This window comes from Pelodiscus sinensis, chromosome 21 (assembly GCF_049634645.1).
Source record: "Pelodiscus sinensis isolate JC-2024 chromosome 21, ASM4963464v1, whole genome shotgun sequence".
NCBI lineage: Eukaryota > Metazoa > Chordata > Testudines > Trionychidae > Pelodiscus > Pelodiscus sinensis.
This window is the reverse complement of record NC_134731.1, coordinates 1,609,626-1,621,199: the sequence shown is the minus strand read 5'-3', so window position 1 is coordinate 1,621,199 and position 11,574 is coordinate 1,609,626.

The window sequence follows — 11,574 nt, the reverse complement described above, 5'->3', positions numbered from 1 at the left end:
CCAGCGCCCCGCCCCCCAGCTCACAATACCCCCAGACAGCGCCCCCCGGCTCCCAGCACCCCACGGCTCACAATACCCACAGGCAGTGCCCCGCAGCTCCCAGTGCCCCACGGCTCACAATACCCACAGACAGTGCCCCCCGGCTCCCAGCGCCCCACAGCTCCCAGTGCCCCACGGCTCACAATACCCACAGGCAGTGCCCCGCAGCTCCCAGTGCCCCACGGCTCACAATACCCACAGACAGTGCCCCCCGGCTCCCAGCGCCCCACAGCTCCCAGTGCCCCACGGCTCACAATACCCACAGGCAGTGCCCCACAGCTCCCAGTGCCCCACGGCTCACAATACCCACAGACAGTGCCCCACAGCTCCCAGCGCCCCACGGCTCACAATACCCACAGACAGTGCCCCATGGCTCCTAATGCCCACAGGCAGTGCCCCACGGCTCCCAGTGCTCGCAGGCAGTACCCCACGGTTTGCAGCACCCAGAGGGGTGCCCCACGGCTCGCATGCTGGGGGGAGATGGGCTCAGGAGCAGATCTCCCTGGCAGAGGCGCTTGCAACTCCAAGGCTACCTCTACACTGCAGGCTTTTTGCACACGAACAGCTGTTCTTGTGCAAAAACTTGCACAGCGTGTACACTGCACACGCGTTCTTGGGCAAGTAAATTCACAGTCCAGCGTCGGAAACCAGGGCTTCTTGCACAAGAGCTGTTCCTCCCCCCGTGAGGAATGAGCCCTCTCGCACACGAGCTCTCCCACCAGAAGGCAGTGTAGACAGGCAACAGGGGTTTCTTGTGCAAGAAAGCGTCCACGCTGCCATGGATGCTGTTGCGCAAAAGCACATCTCTTCCACCAAGGCACGTGGCAGTGCTCAGAGGTTATGCACCAAGCCTCACAGATCAAGAGATTGCCTTTCCACGCACCAGCCAGCTAACCCGCAGCCTGCTGGGCCCTTCACCGCTGGCTCTCATAGACTCATAGACTTTAAGGTCAGAAGGGACCATTATGATCATCTAGTCTGACCCCCTGCACCGTGCAGGCCACAGAATCTCGCCCACCCCTCTTAGAATAATCCTCTCACCTATGTCTCAGATATTGAAGCCTTCCAATACTTTGAAGGCCCCAACATGCAGAGAGTCCTTCAGCTGTGATCTGTGCCCAATGCTACAGAGGAAGGCGAAAAACCTCCAGGGCCTCTGCCAATCTACCCTGGAGGAAAATTCCTTCCTGACCCCAAATATGGCGATCAGCTAAACCCTGAGCATGTGGGCAAGACTCACCAGCCAGACACCCAGAAAGTTCCCTATAGCAACTCCTATCATCCCTCCATTGACCTATTTCCAACTGGAAATGAATGGTCAATTAGTTACCAAGATCATGTTATTTCATCCAACCATCCCCTTATCATAGAATCAGTACTGGAAGAGACCTCAGAAGGTCGTCAAGTCCAGCCCTCCACTCTAGGCAGGACCAATCCCATCTAAATCAACCCGGCCAGGGCTTTGTCAAGCCGAGACTTAAACACCTCTAGGGATGGAGACTCCACTACTTCCCTAGGTAACCCATTCCAATGCTTCACTAGCTGGGGACTGGCTGGCGATGGCAAGTCTTGAAGGGTTGGGGGTTAGAGACCCAGACTCTGGAGTCCAGGGCTTAGTGAGCATCTTGCCCGTAGGGGTTGCTGGTTTTTCCAGGAAGTCACGGCCAATCACCCCTCTCCTTTTTCCATCCATGGGCGGGTTTTTTCCACCCGCGTGCCGCCTGCCTTTGCCATGTGCCGGGGCGTGACGGCAGAGCCCCACTAACAGAACCACGACGCTGGCGAGTCAGCCGGGCGGCACCAGGATCTCGCCTGAGCAGCTGCCCGGGCGCCCAGCTTGCAGGGAATGCTGGCGGGTGCCAGCCAGTGCCCTGAACCTGACCCCAAGCCTCAGCAAACAAGGGGAGCACAGAGAGCTCCCCACTCCTGGCGGGAAGGCCTCCCTCAGAGGCCTGGCTCGTGGCTGGGGGCTGGGGCTGGCAGCATTGCCAAGGGCCCTGGGCAACGACCCCAGCAGGGACCTCGCGCTCTAACCTTCCTGCCAAGGGAGGGTGAGACGCATCCCTCAGGTGGGCCTCAGGCCTTTGCGCCGGCACCTGCCTCATCCGAGACCTGCGCCAGCCTGGCCCACCTAGCCAGGGCTCTGTCTGGCCCAGGAAGAGGTCCCAGTGCTCCGTGCAGCCCTGCAGCCCCCCGGGCCCGGCGCTCGTCCCCCTCCACAGGGTGGGGAGGGTGCTCTGCGCTGTTGTGCAGGGGCCCGAGGCCCCAGGGTGCAGCCGGTTTGCACAGGCCTACCCTGCTGTAGCTGGGTCTCCCTGCCTGGTTAAGGCTGGTGAAGATTGGCAGCCAGTCACCTTGTCTCTCGAGGAGCTGGCTTTGGTAGCACCAGTGGCGGATTTAGGGCAGGCCGAGTGGGGCGGCTGCCCTGGGCCCCGCGCTTCCCGAGGCCCCGCGCATGTGTCGTGTCAAAGTGGGGGCCCTGCGAAATTTCGCTGCCCGGGGCCCCGCAGCGCTCTCATCTGCCCCTGGGTAGCACCCACTTGCTTGCAGCCCGGCATGCCGGGTACCACAGTGGGCCATGTCCCCCTTCCCCAGCCCACTCGGGTGCCAGGCTCCCCCTCCCCGGGTCACGGAGGCTGGTGCTGAGCTTCCCCATCCTGCTATGGGGGTCTCGGGTCCTGGCGCTGGGCTCTCTGCTGGGGGGTCATGCTGCAGCCAGTGCCTGTGGGTTCAGTAAGTGCCACCCTGCCCGTACCCCGGGACCTCGCGAGCTCCCGTCCCCAGACTGCCAGCCCCGGGCTGGAGCCGCCCAGCCAGTGCCCCGGGGTGGCTGGTGGGCCGTAATTTGGTGTGAATTCCCGCCTGCTCTCCCCCAGGGCGACAGCTCCAATTCCTTGGCCATCGCCCCCTCCCTGCCTTCCCCACTCACTAAATGGCTCTTTATTGGGCCCAGCCACCCCCAGGGCTGTAAGTTGCCAGCTCCCTTTAATCTCAGTGAGTTGCCATGTGCCTCTGGGGTGATTAGCTGGTGGGAGGGGAGGGGAGGCTGACGGCGGGGGAGGGGGTCTTTGTTCTGCAGACAAAGGCAGCAGTGTAAACGCCAGCCCTGCCCTGGGCGCTACCTGGCTCCTGTCAGACAGGGGGGGGGGGCGGGGCAGAAAATGCCAGCCCAGAGGGCATGCAAAGAACGGGGGCCGGACAGGCAACCTCCCCCTCCCCGGCCTGGGCAGCGTCTGGCTTGGCCCAGTGGGTAGCTCGGAGGGTCAGGGTTCTGCGGGGCGGGTGTGCCGGAGAGGGGCTGTCCCGGCAGAGCTGGGGGGCTGCCGGTCGGTCTGGTGGCCAGTGAGCCATCTGGGGATCCCCGGCTCCCAGCACCGTGCCGAAGTGGCTGAGTGACCCGGGCCCGGCCCTTGGCCCCCCCTACGGCGACTGAGCCCAGCCACGGGAGCGAGGGGAAGGCACGGGAGCAGACTGTCCCCCGGCTGTCCCACGGACCGTCCTGAGCCGGCGGGCCAGGCCTGCAGCCCCCTGCTGGGCCTGCTCCTGCCCACGGCACCCACAGGACACGACTCGGGCCCCGCGCTCTGGGTGACTGGTGAGTCCAGCTGGCAGCTCTGGCAGGCTGCTGGGGCGCACAGGCCTCTGGCTCTGGGGTGAGCCCCTGTGCAGCAGGCGGCCAGGCCCCGGCAGAGCCCTGAGCCCATCGCCCCGCCAGGCTGGTGGGGGCAGTGGGCTTGCAAGAGCCCAGCCTGTCGGGGGGGGGGGGCAAGGCAGGGGACGGTTCATTTGTCAGGAACTGAAGGGTTCCTGCCTCGCTCTCCTCGGCCGTGGCCCCCGCGCTGCAGAGCTCAAGCCGGGGGCCCGTGAGCATCAGCGCCGAGGGGGAGGCAGCCCAGCCCCCAGCGTCTGGAGCCCAGCTGGGGGAGGGGTTGGGAGGGTTCTGGGAGGCCACAGGGAGAATGGATTAGCCCAGCCTGCTCCAGCCACTGCTCAGCACGGTTCCTCCAGCCAGGCAGGACGCCATGACCGCCCCCCCAGGGGCTCCCCTGCCCAGCCCAGCTCACTCCAGCAAGGGAGCTAATCTGGAACTGGCAGCAGAGCCCTCCAGCCTTTGCAAACAAAGCAAAGGGCCAGACGGGCCCTGCTCCCGCCCCCAGCTCTCGGCAGCACCAGGCCGGCCCTGCTCCCGCCCCCAGCTCTCGGCAGCACCAGACGGGCCCTGCTCCCGCCCCCAGCTCTCGGCAGCACCAGGCCGGCCCTGCTCCCGCCCCCAGCTCTCGGCAGCACCAGGCCGGCCCTGCTCCCGCCCCCAGCTCTCGGCAGCACCAGGCCGGCCCTGCTCCCCCCCCAGCTCTCGGCAGCACCAGACGGGCCCTGCTCCCGCCCCCAGCTCTCGGCAGCACCAGACGGGCCCTGCTCCCGCCCCCAGCTCTCGGCAGCACCAGACGGGCCCTGCTCCCGCCCCCAGCTCTCGGCAGCACCAGGCCGGCCCTGCTCCCACCCCCAGCTCTCGGCAGCACCAGGCCGGCCCTGCTCCCGCCCCCAGCTCTCGGCAGCACCAGACGGGCCCTGCTCCCGCCCCCAGCTCTCGGCAGCACCAGACGGGCCCTGCTCCCACCCCCAGCTCTCGGCAGCACCAGGCCGGCCCTGCTCCCACCCCCAGCTCTCGGCAGCACCAGGCCGGCCCTGCTCCCGCCCCCAGCTCTCGGCAGCACCAGACGGGCCCTGCTCCCGCCCCCAGCTCTCGGCAGCACCAGGCCGGCCCTGCTCCCCCCCCAGCTCTCGGCAGCACCAGGCCGGCCCTGCTCCCGCCCCCAGCTCTCGGCAGCACCAGGCCGGCCCTGCTCCCCCCCCAGCTCTCGGCAGCACCAGACGGGCCCTGCTCCCGCCCCCAGCTCTCGGCAGCACCAGGCCGGCCCTGCTCCCGCCCCCAGCTCTCGGCAGCACCAGACGGGCCCTGCTCCCGCCCCCAGCTCTCGGCAGCACCAGACGGGCCCTGCTCCCGCCCCCAGCTCTCGGCAGCACCAGACGGGCCCTGCTCCCGCCCCCAGCTCTCGGCAGCACCAGACGGGCCCTGCTCCCGCCCCCAGCTCTCGGCAGCACCAGGCCGGCCCTGCTCCCCCCCCAGCTCTCGGCAGCACCAGGCCGGCCCTGCTCCCCCCCCAGCTCTCGGCAGCACCAGGCCGGCCCTGCTCCCCCCCCAGCTCTCGGCAGCACCAGACGGGCCCTGCTCCCGCCCCCAGCTCTCGGCAGCACAAGGCCGGCCCTGCTCCCCCCCCAGCTCTCGGCAGCACCAGGCCGGCCCTGCTCCCCCCCCAGCTCTCGGCAGCACCAGACGGGCCCTGCTCCCCCCCCAGCTCTCGGCAGCACCAGGCCGGCCCTGCTCCCCCCCCAGCTCTCGGCAGCACCAGACGGGCCCTACTCCCGCCCCCCAGCTCTCGGCAGCACCAGGCCGGCCCTGCTCCCGCCCCCCAGCTCTCGGCAGCACCAGGCCGGCCCTGCTCCCGCCCCCAGCTCTCAGCAGCACCAGACGGGCCCTGCTCCCGCCCCCAGCTCTCGGCAGCACCAGACGGGCCCTGCTCCCACCCCCAGCTCTCGGCAGCACCAGGCCGGCCCTGCTCCCCCCCCAGCTCTCGGCAGCACCAGGCCGGCCCTGCTCCCGCCCCCAGCTCTCGGCAGCACCAGACGGGCCCTGCTCCCGCCCCCAGCTCTCGGCAGCACCAGGCCGGCCCTGCTCCCCCCCCAGCTCTCGGCAGCACCAGGCCGGCCCTGCTCCCGCCCCCAGCTCTCGGCAGCACCAGGCCGGCCCTGCTCCCCCCCCAGCTCTCGGCAGCACCAGACGGGCCCTGCTCCCGCCCCCAGCTCTCGGCAGCACCAGGCCGGCCCTGCTCCCGCCCCCAGCTCTCGGCAGCACCAGACGGGCCCTGCTCCCGCCCCCAGCTCTCGGCAGCACCAGGCCGGCCCTGCTCCCCCCCCAGCTCTCGGCAGCACCAGGCCGGCCCTGCTCCCCCCCCAGCTCTCGGCAGCACCAGGCCGGCCCTGCTCCCCCCCCAGCTCTCGGCAGCACCAGACGGGCCCTGCTCCCGCCCCCAGCTCTCGGCAGCACCAGGCCGGCCCTGCTCCCCCCCCAGCTCTCGGCAGCACCAGGCCGGCCCTGCTCCCCCCCCAGCTCTCGGCAGCACCAGACGGGCCCTGCTCCCCCCCCAGCTCTCGGCAGCACCAGGCCGGCCCTGCTCCCCCCCCAGCTCTCGGCAGCACCAGACGGGCCCTACTCCCGCCCCCAGCTCTCGGCAGCACCAGACGGGCCCTGCTCCCGCCCCCAGCTCTCGGCAGCACCAGGCCGGCCCTGCTCCCGCCCCCCAGCTCTCGGCAGCACCAGACGGGCCCTGCTCCCGCCCCCAGCTCTCGGCAGCACCAGACGGGCCCTGCTCCCGCCCCCAGCTCTCGGCAGCACCAGGCCGGCCCTGCTCCCGCCCCCAGCTCTCGGCAGCACCAGGCCGGCCCTGCTCCCGCCCCCAGCTCTCGGCAGCACCAGACGGGCCCTGCTCCCGCCCCCAGCTCTCGGCAGCACCAGGCCGGCCCTGCTCCCGCCCCCAGCTCTCGGCAGCACCAGGCCGGCCCTGCTCCCGCCCCCAGCTCTCGGCAGCACCAGACGGGCCCTGCTCCCGCCCCCAGCTCTCGGCAGCACCAGGCCGGCCCTGCTCCCGCCCCCAGCTCTCGGCAGCACCAGACGGGCCCTGCTCCCGCCTCCAGCTCTCGGCAGCACCAGGCCGGCCCTGCTCCCGCCCCCAGCTCTCGGCAGCACCAGGCCGGCCCTGCTCCCGCCCCCAGCTCTCGGCAGCACCAGGCCGGCCCTGCTCCCGCCCCCAGCTCTCGGCAGCACCAGGCCGGCCCTGCTCCCGCCCCCAGCTCTCGGCAGCACCAGACGGGCCCTGCTCCCGCCCCCAGCTCTCGGCAGCACCAGACGGGCCCTGCTCCCGCCCCCAGCTCTCGGCAGCACCAGACGGGCCCTGCTCCCGCCCCCCAGCTCTCGGCAGCACCAGACGGGCCCTGCTCCCGCCCCCAGCTCTCGGCAGCACCAGGCCGGCCCTGCTCCCGCCCCCCAGCTCTCGGCAGCACCAGACGGGCCCTGCTCCCGCCCCCAGCTCTCGGCAGCACCAGACGGGCCCTGCTCCCGCCCCCCAGCTCTCGGCAGCACCAGACGGGCCCTGCTCCCGCCCCCCAGCTCTCGGCAGCACCAGACGGGCCCTGCTCCCGCCCCCCAGCTCTCGGCAGCACCAGACGGGCCCTGCTCCCGCCCCCCAGCTCTCGGCAGCACCAGACGGGCCCTGCTCCCGCCCCCCAGCTCTCGGCAGCACCAGACGGGCCCTGCTCCCGCCCCCCAGCTCTCGGCAGCACCAGACGGGCCCTGCTCCCGCCCCCCAGCTCTCGGCAGCACCAGACGGGCCCTGCTCCCGCCCCCAGCTCTCGGCAGCACCAGACGGGCCCTGCTCCCGCCCCCAGCTCTCGGCAGCACCAGACGGGCCCTGCTCCCGCCCCCAGCTCTCGGCAGCACCAGACGGGCCCTGCTCCCGCCCCCCAGCTCTCGGCAGCACCAGACGGGCCCTGCTCCCGCCCCCAGCTCTCGGCAGCACCAGGCCGGCCATGCTCCCGCCCCCCAGCTCTCGGCAGCACCAGGCCGGCCCTGCTCCCGCCCCCAGCTCTCGGCAGCACCAGACGGGCCCTGCTCCCGCCCCCAGCTCTCGGCAGCACCAGACGGGCCCTGCTCCCGCACCCAGCTCTCGGCAGCACCAGACGGGCCCTGCTCCCGCCCCCAGCTCTCGGCAGCACCAGACGGGCCCTGCTCCCGCCCCCAGCTCTCGGCAGCACCAGACGGGCCCTGCTCCCGCCCCCAGCTCTCGGCAGCACCAGACGGGCCCTGCTCCCGCCCCCCAGCTCTCGGCAGCACCAGACGGGCCCTGCTCCCGCCCCCCAGCTCTCGGAAGCACCAGACGGGCTCTGCTCCCGCCCCCAGCTCTCGGCAGCACCGACGGGCCCTGCTCCCGCCCCCCAGCTCTCGGCAGCACCAGACGGGCCCTGCTCCTGCCCCCCAGCTCTCGGCAGCACCAGGCCGGCCCTGCTCCCGCCCCCCAGCTCTCGGCAGCACCAGACGGGCCCTGCTCCCGCCCCCAGCTCTCGGCAGCACCAGGCCGGCCCTGCTCCCGCCCCCAGCTCTCGGCAGCACCAGGCCGGCCCTGCTCCCGCCCCCCAGCTCTCGGCAGCACCAGGCCGGCCCTGCTCCCGCCCCCAGCTCTCGGCAGCACCAGGCCGGCCCTGCTCCCTCCCCCCAGCTCTCGGCAGCACCAGGCCGGCCCTGCTCCCGCCCCCAGCTCTCGGCAGCACCAGACGGGCCCTGCTCCCGCCCCCAGCTCTCGGCAGCACCAGGCCGGCCCTGCTCCCGCCTCCAGCTCTCGGCAGCACCAGACGGACCCTGCTCCCGCCCCCAGCTCTCGGCAGCACCAGACGGGCCCTGCTCCCGCCTCCAGCTCTCGGCAGCACCAGGCCGGCCCTGCTCCCGCCTCCAGCTCTCGGCAGCACCAGACGGGCCCTGCTCCCGCCTCCAGCTCTCGGCAGCACCAGGCCGGCCCTGCTCCCGCCCCCAGCTCTCGGCAGCACCAGGCTGGCCCTGTTCCCGCCCCCAGCTCTCGGCAGCACCAGACGGGCCCTGCTCCCGCCCCCAGCTCTCGGCAGCACCAGACGGGCCCTGCTCCCGCACCCAGCTCTCGGCAGCACCAGACGGGCCCTGCTCCCGCCCCCAGCTCTCGGCAGCACCAGACGGGCCCTGCTCCCGCCCCCAGCTCTCGGCAGCACCAGACGGGCCCTGCTCCCGCCCCCAGCTCTCGGCAGCACCAGACGGGCCCTGCTCCCGCCCCCCAGCTCTCGGCAGCACCAGACGGGCCCTGCTCCCGCCCCCCAGCTCTCGGAAGCACCAGACGGGCTCTGCTCCCGCCCCCAGCTCTCGGCAGCACCGACGGGCCCTGCTCCCGCCCCCCAGCTCTCGGCAGCACCAGACGGGCCCTGCTCCTGCCCCCCAGCTCTCGGCAGCACCAGGCCGGCCCTGCTCCCGCCCCCCAGCTCTCGGCAGCACCAGACGGGCCCTGCTCCCGCCCCCAGCTCTCGGCAGCACCAGGCCGGCCCTGCTCCCGCCCCCCAGCTCTCGGCAGCACCAGGCCGGCCCTGCTCCCGCCCCCAGCTCTCGGCAGCACCAGGCCGGCCCTGCTCCCTCCCCCCAGCTCTCGGCAGCACCAGGCCGGCCCTGCTCCCTCCCCCCAGCTCTCGGCAGCACCAGGCCGGCCCTGCTCCCGCCCCCAGCTCTCGGCAGCACCAGGCCGGCCCTGCTCCCCCCCCAGCTCTCGGCAGCACCAGACGGGCCCTGCTCCCGCCCCCAGCTCTCGGCAGCACCAGACGGGCCCTGCTCCCGCCCCCAGCTCTCGGCAGCACCAGGCCGGCCCTGCTCCCACCCCCAGCTCTCGGCAGCACCAGGCCGGCCCTGCTCCCGCCCCCAGCTCTCGGCAGCACCAGACGGGCCCTGCTCCCGCCCCCAGCTCTCGGCAGCACCAGACGGGCCCTGCTCCCACCCCCAGCTCTCGGCAGCACCAGGCCGGCCCTGCTCCCCCCCCAGCTCTCGGCAGCACCAGGCCGGCCCTGCTCCCGCCCCCAGCTCTCGGCAGCACCAGACGGGCCCTGCTCCCGCCCCCAGCTCTCGGCAGCACCAGGCCGGCCCTGCTCCCCCCCCAGCTCTCGGCAGCACCAGGCCGGCCCTGCTCCCGCCCCCAGCTCTCGGCAGCACCAGGCCGGCCCTGCTCCCCCCCCAGCTCTCGGCAGCACCAGACGGGCCCTGCTCCCGCCCCCAGCTCTCGGCAGCACCAGGCCGGCCCTGCTCCCGCCCCCAGCTCTCGGCAGCACCAGACGGGCCCTGCTCCCGCCCCCAGCTCTCGGCAGCACCAGGCCGGCCCTGCTCCCCCCCCAGCTCTCGGCAGCACCAGGCCGGCCCTGCTCCCCCCCCAGCTCTCGGCAGCACCAGGCCGGCCCTGCTCCCCCCCCAGCTCTCGGCAGCACCAGACGGGCCCTGCTCCCGCCCCCAGCTCTCGGCAGCACCAGGCCGGCCCTGCTCCCCCCCCAGCTCTCGGCAGCACCAGGCCGGCCCTGCTCCCCCCCCAGCTCTCGTCAGCACCAGACGGGCCCTGCTCCCCCCCCAGCTCTCGGCAGCACCAGGCCGGCCCTGCTCCCCCCCCAGCTCTCGGCAGCACCAGACGGGCCCTACTCCCGCCCCCAGCTCTCGGCAGCACCAGACGGGCCCTGCTCCCGCCCCCAGCTCTCGGCAGCACCAGGCCGGCCCTGCTCCCGCCCCCCAGCTCTCGGCAGCACCAGACGGGCCCTGCTCCCGCCCCCAGCTCTCGGCAGCACCAGACGGGCCCTGCTCCCGCCCCCAGCTCTCGGCAGCACCAGGCCGGCCCTGCTCCCGCCCCCAGCTCTCGGCAGCACCAGGCCGGCCCTGCTCCCGCCCCCAGCTCTCGGCAGCACCAGACGGGCCCTGCTCCCGCCCCCAGCTCTCGGCAGCACCAGGCCGGCCCTGCTCCCGCCCCCAGCTCTCGGCAGCACCAGGCCGGCCCTGCTCCCGCCCCCAGCTCTCGGCAGCACCAGACGGGCCCTGCTCCCGCCCCCAGCTCTCGGCAGCACCAGACGGGCCCTGCTCCCGCCCCCAGCTCTCGGCAGCACCAGGCCGGCCCTGCTCCCGCCCCCAGCTCTCGGCAGCACCAGACGGGCCCTGCTCCCGCCTCCAGCTCTCGGCAGCACCAGGCCGGCCCTGCTCCCGCCCCCAGCTCTCGGCAGCACCAGGCCGGCCCTGCTCCCGCCCCCAGCTCTCGGCAGCACCAGGCCGGCCCTGCTCCCGCCCCCAGCTCTCGGCAGCACCAGGCCGGCCCTGCTCCCGCCCCCAGCTCTCGGCAGCACCAGACGGGCCCTGCTCCCGCCCCCAGCTCTCGGCAGCACCAGACGGGCCCTGCTCCCGCCCCCAGCTCTCGGCAGCACCAGACGGGCCCTGCTCCCGCCCCCCAGCTCTCGGCAGCACCAGACGGGCCCTGCTCCCGCCCCCAGCTCTCGGCAGCACCAGGCCGGCCCTGCTCCCGCCCCCCAGCTCTCGGCAGCACCAGACGGGCCCTGCTCCCGCCCCCAGCTCTCGGCAGCACCAGACGGGCCCTGCTCCCGCCCCCCAGCTCTCGGCAGCACCAGACGGGCCCTGCTCCCGCCCCCAGCTCTCGGCAGCACCAGACGGGCCCTGCTCCCGCCCCCAGCTCTCGGCAGCACCAGACGGGCCCTGCTCCCGCCCCCCAGCTCTCGGCAGCACCAGACGGGCCCTGCTCCCGCCCCCCAGCTCTCGGCAGCACCAGACGGGCCCTGCTCCCGCCCCCAGCTCTCGGCAGCACCAGACGGGCCCTGCTCCCGCCCCCAGCTCTCGGCAGCACCAGACGGGCCCTGCTCCCGCCCCCAGCTCTC